Source organism: Mesoplodon bidens (assembly GCF_964165515.1).
Source record: "Mesoplodon bidens genome assembly, chromosome: 9".
Classification (NCBI taxonomy): domain Eukaryota; kingdom Metazoa; phylum Chordata; class Mammalia; order Artiodactyla; family Ziphiidae; genus Mesoplodon; species Mesoplodon bidens.
The window spans coordinates 70,014,188-70,025,361 of NC_138166.1; the positions used below are offsets into that span (position 1 = coordinate 70,014,188).

The 11,174-nt window shown below is 38.5% G+C and overlaps 1 pseudogene across 1 annotated transcript; it reads right to left on the minus strand.

The window, feature by feature from the left end:
- Positions 1 to 5,380: 5,380 nt before the first annotated feature.
- On the minus strand, positions 5,381 to 6,630 carry LOC308623076 (vacuolar protein sorting-associated protein 37A-like; annotated as a pseudogene). Its single transcript has one exon. The product of its transcript is annotated as a vacuolar protein sorting-associated protein 37A-like (transcript).
- Positions 6,631 to 11,174: the final 4,544 nt, after the last annotated feature.

Below are 11,174 nucleotides of genomic sequence, written 5' to 3' on the forward strand. Positions count from 1 at the left end.
TGTTTGAGCTGTTTGTATATTTTGGAAATTAAGCCCTTGTCAGTTGCATCATTTGCAAATATTTTCTCCCATTCCATAGGTTGTCTTTTCATATTGTTTATGGTTTCCTTTGCTGTGCAAAAGCTTGTAATTTTAATTATGTCCCATTTGTTTATTTTTGCTTTTATTTCTATTGCCTTGGGAGACTGACCTAAGAAAACATCAATACAATTTATGCCAGAGAATGTTTTTCCTATGTTCTTTTCCAGGAGTTTTATGGTTTCATGTCTTATATTTAAGTCTCTAAGCTATTTTGAGTTTATTTTTGTGTATGGTGTAAGAGTGTGTTCTAACTTCATTGATTTACATGCAGCTGTCCAACTTTCCCAACATCCCTTGCTGAAGAGACTGTCTTCTTCCCATTGTATATTCTTGCCTCCTTTGTCAAAGATTAATGGGCCATAGGTGTGTACATTTATTTCTGAGCTCTCTATTCTGTTCCATTGATCCAGATGTCTGTTTTTATGTCAATACCACACTCTTTTGATTACTGTAGCTTTGTAGTATTGTCTGAAGTCTGGGAGGGTTATGCCTCCTGCTTTATTCATTTTCTCAGGATTGCTTTGGCAATTGTGTGACCCCTTCTCTTTCTCTGCCTGCCCACAGCATCCTGTGTTTGCACCAGGTGCTTATGACTGCACCTAATGGACTATCCTGTAATCATTGTCTGTCTGCCTGTTTCCCTCTCTCACTAGATCTAGGCTAGAGCTTGTCAACAATTTTTTTCTACTTTGACACATGATAGTGATTTTCATTTGCTGGCACACCTCCATGGATTTATCCAGATGAATCGTAACTCTATCCCTTCTATTCCTACTCAAGAATGTGTATCATGATGCCAGTAAATGAGTACAAAGTTATTGTAAGGATAACCAAATCCATTCTAATCTTTTAAAGTAAATATTTCACCAACTTCAGTACTTTGTTATTAATAGCAAATCACTTGTGCTAGCCCTCTTGGGTGGCTGCATTACACCAATGTTTTATGAGGGCCTCTATGCAGAATCATGGGTTCCCAAGAGCTGGAGCTACGTCACAGCTGTCTCTGCAAATCCAGTGTCTAGCACATTTTCTGACAGTAGCAGGTGCTTAGTATGTGGTTGTTTAATTGGTCGCTGATGATGAATTACAAAATAATATTAATTTTTTTACAATTCCCCGGGTTTTCATAAAAACAAAAAGGAGACCGAGGGTAACTATCTCCAGATATGTCCAGCTGTCTAATGGAGGCAGCGTCTAAGGCCAGAATTCTTTAGAATTGGGTTTCCTTTCACAATAAGGCCATGAAAAAGCTTACTGTTCAGGAGAAGTAATATACAATGTAGTTAATGAGCCGGTCCACTCCTGGAATATTGTTAATTTTACACACGGGTGAGTGGTTTCCAGTCTGTAACTATGGATCTCTTTTGGGTATCCATATGGAATCCACAAATCTATTTCATATTCTTTTGGTCAGATGCTTACATAATAATACTTCTAGGGTATTATTACTCCAAGGAGCTCACAATCACAAGTAGCACAGTAGAAATAGCTTCTGTCTTAGAGAACATGATTCTAATACTGTGTTCACTAGTATCAAAAGTGTGACTTTAGCCAAGTCACTTTGCTATGCTGAGGCTTTAAAATGGGAGTTAAATGAATAGTCTCTAATCTCCTCACTCACTCTAAAGTTCCTGAGTCTAACAAGTATTGAAAGACTTTAGAAAGTACATGGACAGATCGTCACCCTACAAAACGAGAATAAAAAATTGTAAAGGTTAGTCAAAATATTTATGTAGCCTTCCAAGGAGGAAAGATTTGTGCCTTAGCCCCCAAGTCACAGGAGACAATGGGCTACCTTGTCCATTTCTATACAGAATGGGTACCTAGCCAGGGATGGGGAAAAACAAAGTAATCATGGCAAGGGTTCCAGATTTGCCACATGGGTGGTACACATGGATTGTGTCTTGGAGTGGCTCCATAATTAGAGCCAGACAAGATCCTTTGGGGAGTGTAGTAGGGTTTGGATTGTGGTTTAGACAAAGCATTGCTTCTTCCGGCATTTAGGATTCACCAGCCTATAGTTGTCCTCACTAGTCTGTGAGATTTGTGAGAGGGCAGCCTGTCTAACTTGAAAGAGTGATGTGATAGGAACTAGAGTCCAAGGGAAAGATGAGCCTTTGAAGGCAGAGAGACACACCTTCCACTGTAACAGGAAGAAGGATGGAGAAACAGGTATTGACACAGGTGGTTTCACATATGGAGGTGAGAATGTGAGGGTGTTCCCATCTAATAATGTCTGTTTCCTCAAAAAGTCAACAGTCAAGGTCATCAACTGAGAATGAAAAGGGAAGGGGGTGTAGGAGGTTTTTTGAGAGGGAAAGGGTATGAAATAATTGTCTTAGAGAGTGGGAAAGTGAGCTTACTAGGAAAACACTGTAGACTTTCCAGGATGTGTTGCATGCCCATTTGAGATATGTATTCATGAATTTAAGTGATGTGCTCTAGCATCACCAAGATACAGGAAAAAAGGCTATTCAGGTTCAACCAGGGTTTTGTTAGGATTGTACACTCAAAGGTGAAAGCATAAAGGGAGTGGTAGTCTTGATGATTACCAAAATAGATAGCTGAAGACAGAACAAGGGTATGTTAGCAATAGATAACAGGGTCATTGAAATTGTAGCAGTGGAGGAGGTTGTTAAGAGAGTAAGCGAGCTCAAAGAAACAGAAGGTGGGAGCTAGAAATGGGATGTTTGAAACAGATTATGGGAATGGCTGGCTGAGATGCTGTGGAAGAAAAAGTCTCTGGAATTGATTGGGTTGAGAAATTGAGACACTGAGGTGTATGATGGGTCATCTGTATGGATGTCATCATCACTAAGAATGATGACAGAAGTCGGAGTGACAAGGAAGACTCTGGTCTAGGATCTAGGAGCAAATACTGTCAAAGAAGGAGTGGGGTAACTAGGAGATAAGAATATGATAGCATTGAGGAGGTAGAGCAGCTAGTATAGTGGGCTGGCATGAGCTTCAAATTCATAGAAGGAAGGGGGAAATGATTTGATGTTGCAATGGAAAGCATGGAGGATAATCTACCTTGTAACCTTTTTGTATGTGCAATGTGAGAGGGGAAAAAATCACCTCTACTTGAGAAGATAACAGAAAAAGCAATGTCATTAGGAGGTAACCTCATTTCATTTAATGCGAAGAGAAGGGAATATTCAGAGAAGACATTGAAGATACAGTTTACAGTTTACTGATGAGGAATTTTAGAGAATTCAAGAGCAACATTTGGAAGGGAAGGTAGGGTGGTGTGCTGGGTCAGATGCAGGGATGTATTGGGCAGAGTGGGGGAAATTGATGACAGTGGAAGAGTGTGGACTTCTAAAAGGGCAGGGATAGAATCGTAGATGTGAAGTCTCTACCCCGAGAGGGCCAAAGGGTCTCAATACTTATCTCAGTGGTAAGATATCTTAGGAACCTTACCTTTCTGTACTTGCTATGCTGAATTGTGGAGGCTTTTAGGTAAGAGTAGGAGTAAAGCAAATCTCTGGGGCATGAACTTATTTTCAAGTTATAATTATGAACTTGTGGTTCAGTAGAACTTGTTTAATAAATATACTGGTAGAAACCGTTAGAACTCAGAAAATGATAAGGCATTGGCAGTAGGAGACTATCTAATAACATACAATATCACTGGTTGATAAGTGAAAAATCATTGTTTCTTTTTCTCCACCATAAGTTCTTCACCTGGTCCAGATTTTGGGGAGGGAGAATCTATAACTTTCACTAAATTGTCAAAGCAGTCTTCGGAACTCCAAAAGATTACCAACCACTGGTCTACATGATCAATCAAACATTGAGTGAGTTTCTTTTTCTCTGAATTAATTGAAATTCAGACTGGATTTACCAAGATTTTTCTCATCACTTGGGCACAAATGTTAACTTTTAGTTTACATAATCGAGTTCTCTGTGAACTCTTGTTGGAGTATAATGAGAAATACTATGCAGAGGAACCTTAGTAATTTCCCATAATTCCTAAGAGAGCCTTTTCAATGTACTGCACTTCATAAATCAATGAGCAAATAAACAAAGAGACATGGTTAACAGACAAGGGCATGTTGTCCCTATGAATATGCTTGATTGCATAATAAAAAAGCCTCCATGAACTACTTGGGATGTACATTAATGGTTTGAATAGTACTCTGCACAAAAACAAATACCTCATTAACAGACTTCATTGGAATCGATGATAATTCTGACCTGTAGTCAGAATTTTTATGTCTTTGCATTAAGAAAAATGTGTTTGATATGAATATTAATCATATAAACAAAGGAAATGAATAGCTTATTTGAATGAGGTCCTTTAGTCCAATAAGCTATTTTCAAAAACATTTGGAAAACCATAGAGTTTTTGAATAGTACCGATGAATATGTTAATGACAAATGGTTACTTATTTACTAAAGAACTCAAACATTTTCTAAGAACCACAGTCCTACTTCACTCCCCTGCCAGTCAGCAATGTGACTCTAGGTCCTCATGCTATAAGCCCCACATGCGCCCTCCAGTTAGTGTATATTTATTACAGTTAATCAATTTTAAGTTTTTCTTTTCTCTCAAATCCATAAATATAAAAATAGGCAATAACTCTATTGTAAGAGACTATTTTGACACAGATATTCAGGCTTGTGAGTTACTGAAACTAATAGTTTCCTTTGGCTTGTGATAATTTCAAATGATTTGAAACGATTCATAGATGGTTGGATAAATTGAAGTATTTTTGTTTTGTTTTGTTTTTGTTTTTGTTTGTAAAAACAGCTGGTTTATTCTTTTGATTTATTGTATGTATTAAAAGTTACTTCCTTGAGATGGCACATTGGCAGGTTTGGTGTTTCCTGACACTGTGAATATTTAAAAACAAATTATTTTTGAAAGTTTTATCATCCAGAAAGAAACAGAAAGAATAAGAGTTTTTCTACAGTTGAAATAGTAGTTTTTCAAAAAACGTTGAGAGGAAAAAATATAAACCATTCTTGATAAAGCAATGAGGCAGTTTCAAATTAAAATTACAAATTTAAATGAAGTAATTTTATAAAATATTGAAACTAGCTAAAATTACATGCATAGGTAATTAATCAAGAGTAAGAGATGAACAGCAGTGGAACTTGAATATGATAGGATTTATCAACAATAAATAAACATTTTTAGTGCAAATAGTGCAGAAAAATTTCTCAAAGCAAAGATCATAGCAATCATTCTAATCTGTACAAAATTAGTCTCAGTTCTGTATACAATCTATATAGTTTATCTATGAATTCAGCCACTGTGATGAAACTTTCAAATCATAAATATAAATGTGCTTAGTTTTGTGTCCCATTCCTCTCTTGGCAGTTCATGTTTTCAGTAAAATCTATAGTGTAGCATGAAGTTGGCTGTGCATTGCTATCACTTGTTGAAGTTTCTCTCCCTTGGCTCTTCTGCAGTGGCAAATTGTTCTCTTTTCCATGAAGCTACTGAGAAAATCATCTATGTCAGTTTTTCCCTCCAAGAAATCTTCTGCAATATTAGCAGATTCCTCCTCAGCTTCATGTGCAGCTACTTTCAATCTTGCCTATCGGGCACTCGCACTACAGCTCTCGCTAAGTTCATGCTGCCTTTGCATCTTCTTTTCAAAAGTTGATTTCATTTGTGTAAGTAATTCATACTCATCTAAAACAGTTTGCCTTTTGGCTTCCAAGCTGGGCTCCAAAAGGAGATTTTTTTCTTGCTAGCTCCTCAATACTTTTTACTAAGTCATCTTTGTCAGTAATAATTTGTTTTAGTTGAGGCAAAGTCAGAAACTGTTCTAGTAATACCTCCTCTTGTTCATTCATATCTGTAAGTTGTGACACACTTAGTTGTGAGAGTTGTGGAAATGCATCAGGGATATCAGGCATCTTGTAACCCAAAGCATTTTGGCTTATCGGTGCTGAAGTGTCTGTTGTGGGAACAGGCAGAGGCAGATTTGAAAGGACACCAAATGAAGGAGCAGCAGAGCGGGTTGGGCTGTTGTATAACTTGTCATTGAAGAAGAAACAGTGTCAGCAATAGATAAAGAACTGATAGTCCTGGTAGCTTCTTGTGGGGAATATGGAGGAAGAAATGGAAAACCCTGAGAAGCATAAGGAGGAATCCTACCTGGGTTACTGTGCAGGTATGGGAATGCTGTTGAAGGAGGAACTGAAATTGGAGGATTCTTCCAAAACTCATCCAATAGACTCTGAATAACCTTCCCAAGATCTGAGTGCATTGTAAAAATTTTTTCCTAATGGAGAGGTAACATACACTCCTTGTTTATCCACTAAGTGATGTCGTATTGGTGGATAAACACCGATCACTGGTTTTTCCTGAGGAAATTGTGGAGGAAGCAATGTATTAATGCTAATTGTCAGGGTGTTTACGGAGAATGGCAACCTGTATTCCACATCTTTCTGTATTTCAGCTACACTGGAGTGTGCGCTCCAGAGGGACTCGATCAGGTGCCGCTTCTGCTTTTGGAGGCTGGGGAGACCACCGGGGGGTGCCCACCGCGGGGGAGGAGGCGCTGTTGGTCAGGGAAACAGCCAGCTCATCCTCCACGGGTGCCCAGGCCTGAGGCCCTAGAAGGCTCTGGCCTGCTTCTCCCAGCTGCTCAGCGCAGCGGTTCTCCAGCGACAGAGGGGGAGTGGGCAGGGATGCCCCAGCTCAAGTGCTGGGGAACCACGTCTTCTCTAAGCAAGCCGGCCGGGGGTCCTCGGTCAGGGGGCCATGCTCTGACTGCGGACAGCTGGAGGCAGGGAACTCGCCGCCCAGGACTAGCAATCCTACCTTCACGGCCCTGACGGCCCAACCAGCCGATAAACTGAAGTTTTCAGATAAGGTTTTATTTTACTGTTCTTAGGACAATGAAGGTAAATCAAATTGTATAATCTTAAAAGCTAAAATAATAAAATTTGGAATAGAAATATAAAACGATCTCTATAATATGAGCTAGATCGTCTTTTATTCCCTATATGTAACAGAGGGCCTGGCTCATTGTGAGTGCTCAAGAAATATTTTCTATAATGAGTGAGTAATAACAAATTATTCACACATTTTTTTTTATACAGCAGGTTCTTATTAGTCATCAATTTTATACACATCAGTGTATACATGTCAATCCCAATATCCCAATTCATCACACCACCACCCCCATCCCCCTGCCGCTTTCCCCGCTTGGTGTCCATACGTTTGTTCTCTACATCTGTGTCTCAATTTCTGCTCTGCAAACTGGTTCATCTGTACCATTTTTCTAGGTTCCACATACATGCATTAATATACAATATTTGTTTTTCTCTTTCTGACTTACTTCACTCTGTATGACAGGGTCTAGATCCATCCATGTCTCAGCAAATGACCCAATTTGTTTCCTTTTCACTGCTGAGTAATATTCCATTGTACATATGTACCACATCTTCTTTTTCCATTCGTCTGTCGATGGGCACTTAGGTTGCTTCCATGACCTGGTTATTGTAAATAGTGCTGCAATGAACATTGGGGTGCATGAGTCCTTTTAAATACGGTTTTCTCTGGATATATGCCCAGTAGTGGGATTGCTGGATCATATGGTAATTCTATTTTTAGTTTTTTTTTTTTTTTTTTTTAAATCCATTTTTTTTTAAGTTTATTTATTTATTTTTTAAATTAGTTTCTGCTTTATAACAAAGTGAATCAGTCATACATATACATCTGTTCCCACATCCCTTCCCTCATGCATCTCCCTCCCTCCCACCCTCCCCATCCCACCCCTCCAGGCGGTCACAAAGCACCGAGCTGATCTCCCTGTGCTCTGCGGCTGCTTCCCACTATCTATCTACCTTACGTTTGGTAGTGTATACACGTCCATGCCTCTCTTTCGCCTTGTCACAGCCCACCCTTCCCCCTCCCCATATCCTCAAGTCCATTCTCAAGTAGGTCTGCGTCTTCATTCCCGTTTTGCCCCTAGGTTCTTCATGACATTTTTTTTTTTAAATTCCGTATATATGTGTTAGCATACGGTATTTGTCTTTCTCTTTCTGACTAACTTCACTCTGTATGACAGACTCTAGGTCTATCCACCTCATTACAAATAGCTCAGTTTCGTTTCTTTTTATGGCTGAGTAATATTCCATTGTATATATGTGCCACATCTTCTTTATCCATTCATCCGATGATGGACACTTAGGTTGTTTCCAGCTCCGGGCTATTGTGAATAGAGCTGCAATGAACATTTTGGTACATGTCTCTTTTTGAATTATGGTTTTCTCAGGGTATATGCCCAGTAGTGGGATTGCTGGGTCATATGGTAGTTCTATTTGTAGTTTTTTAAGGAACCTCTGTACTGTTCTCCATAGTGGCTGTATCAATTTATATTCCCACCAACAGTGCAAAACAGTTCCCTTTTCTCCACACCCTCTCCAGCATTTGTTGTTTGTAGATTTTCTGATGATGCCCCTTCTAACTGGTGTGAGGTGATACCTCACTGTGGTTTTGATTTGCATTTCTCTAATAATTAGTGATGTTGAGCAGCTTTTCATGTGCTTCTTGGCCATCTGTATCTCTTCTCTGGAGAAATGTCTATTTAGGTCTTCTGCCCATTTTTTGATTCGGTTGTTTGTTTTTTTAATACTGAGCTGCATAAGCTGTTTATATATTTTGGAGATTAATCCTTTGTCCGTTGATTCATTTGCAAATATTTTGGCCCATTCTGAGGGTTGTCTTTTCATCTTGTTTATGGTTTCCTTTGCTGTGCAAAAGCTTTGAAGTTTCATTAGGTCCCATTTGTTTATTTTTATTTTTATTTCCATTACTCTAGGAGGGGGATCAAAAAAGATCTTGCTGTGATTTATGTCAAAGGGTGCTCTTCCTATATTTTCCTCTAAGAGTTTTATAGTGTCCGGTCTTACAATTAGGTCTCAAATCTAGTTTGAGTTTTTTTTAGTGTATGGTGTTAGGCAATGTTCTAATTTCATTCTTTTACATGTAGCTGTCCAGTTTTCCCAGCACCACTATTGAAGAGACTGTCTTTTCTCCATTGTATATCCTTGCCTCCTTTGCCATAGATTAGCTGACCATAGGAGTGTGGGTTTATCTCTGGGCTTTCTATCTTGTTCCATTGATCTATGTTTCTGTTTTTGTGCCATTACCATATTGTCTTGATTATTGTAGCTTTATAGTATAGTCTGAAGTTAGGGAGTCTGACTCCTCCAGCTCTGTTTTTTTCCCTCAAGAATGCCTTGGCTATTTGGGGTCTTTTGTGTCTCCATACAAATTTTAAGATTTTTTGTTCTAGTTCTATAAAAAATGCTATTGGTAATTTGATAGGGATTGCATTGAATCTGTAGATCGCTTTGGGTAGTATAGTCATTTTCACAATATTGATTCTTCCAATCCAAGAACATGGTATATCTCTCCATCTGTTGGTATTGTCTTTAATTTCTTTCATCAGTGTCTTATAGTTTTCTGCATACAGGTCTCTTGTCTCCCTAGGTAGGTTTATTCCTAGGTATTTTATTCTTTTGGTTGCAATGGTAAATGTGTTTCCTTAATTTCTCTTTCAGATTTTTCATCATTAGTGTATAGGAATGCAAGAGATTTCTGTGAATTAGTTTTGTATCCTGCAACTTTACCAAATTCATTGATTAGCTCTAGTAGTTTTCTGGTGGCATCTTTAGAATTCTGTATGTATAGTATCATGTCATCTCCAAACAGTGACACTTTTACTTCTTCTTTTCCAATTTGTATTTCTTTTGTTTCTTTTTCTTCTCCGATTGCTGTGGCTAGGACTTCCAAAACTATGTGGAATAATAATGATAAAAGTGGACATCCTTGTCTTGTTCCTGATCTTAGAGGAAATGCTTTCAGTTTTTCACCATTGATAATGATGTTTGCTGTGGGTTTGTCATATATGGCCTTTATTATGTTGAGGTAGGTTCCCTCTATGCCCACTTTCTGGAGAGTTTTTATCATAAATGGGTGTTGAATTTAGTCAAAAGCTTTTTCTGCATCTATTGAGATGATCATATGGTTTTTATTCTTCAATTTGTTAATATGGTGTATCACATTGATTGATTTGCATATATTGATGAATCCTTGCATCTCTGGGATAAATCCCACTTGGTCATGGTGTATGATCCTTTTAATGTATTGTTGGATTCTGTTTGCTAGTATTTTGTTGAGGATTTTTATATCTATATTTGTGAGTGATATTGATCTGTAATTTTCTTTTTTTGTAGTATCTTTGTCTGGTTTTGGTATCAGGGTGATGGTGGCCTCCTAGAATGAGTTTGGAAGTGTTCCTTCCTCTGCAGTTTTTTGGAAGAGTTTGAGAAGGATGGGTGGTAGCTCTTCTCTAAATGTTGGATAGAATTCATCTGTGAAGCCATCTGGTCCTGGACTTTTGTTTGCTGGAAGATTTTTAATCACCGTTTCAATTTCATTGCTTGTGATTGGTCTGTTCATATTATCTATTTCTTCCTGGTTCAGTTGTTGGAGGTTATGCCTTTCTAAGAATTTGTCCATTTCTTCCAGGTTGTCCATTTTATTGGCATACAGTTGCTTTTAGTAATATCTTAGGATGCTTTGTATTTCTGTGGTGTCTGTTGTAACTTCTCCGTTTTCATTTCTAATTTTATTGATTTGAGTCTTCTCCCTCTTTTTCTTGAGTCTGGCAAATGGTTGATCAATTTTGTTTATCTTGCCAAAGAACCAGCTTTTAGTTTTACTGATCTTTGCTATTGTTTTCTTTGTTTCTATTTCATTTTTTTCTGCTCTGATCTCTCTTTTTTTTTTTCTTTTCCAGTATGCGGGCCTCTCACTGCTGTGGCCTCTCCTCTTGCAGAGCACAGGCTCCAGACGTGCAGGCTCAGCAGCCATGGCTCATGGGCCCAGCCGCTCCACGGCATATGGGATCTTCCCGGACTGGGGCACGAACCCGCGTCCCCTGCATTGGCAGGTGGACTCTCAACCACTGTGCCACCAGGGAAGCCCTCTGCTCTGATCTTTATTATTTGTTTCCTTCTGGTAACTTTAGGTTTTGTTTGTTCTTCTTTCTCTAGTTCCTTTAGGTGTAAGGTTAAATTGTTTATTTGAGATTTTTCTTGTTTCTTGAGGTAGGCTT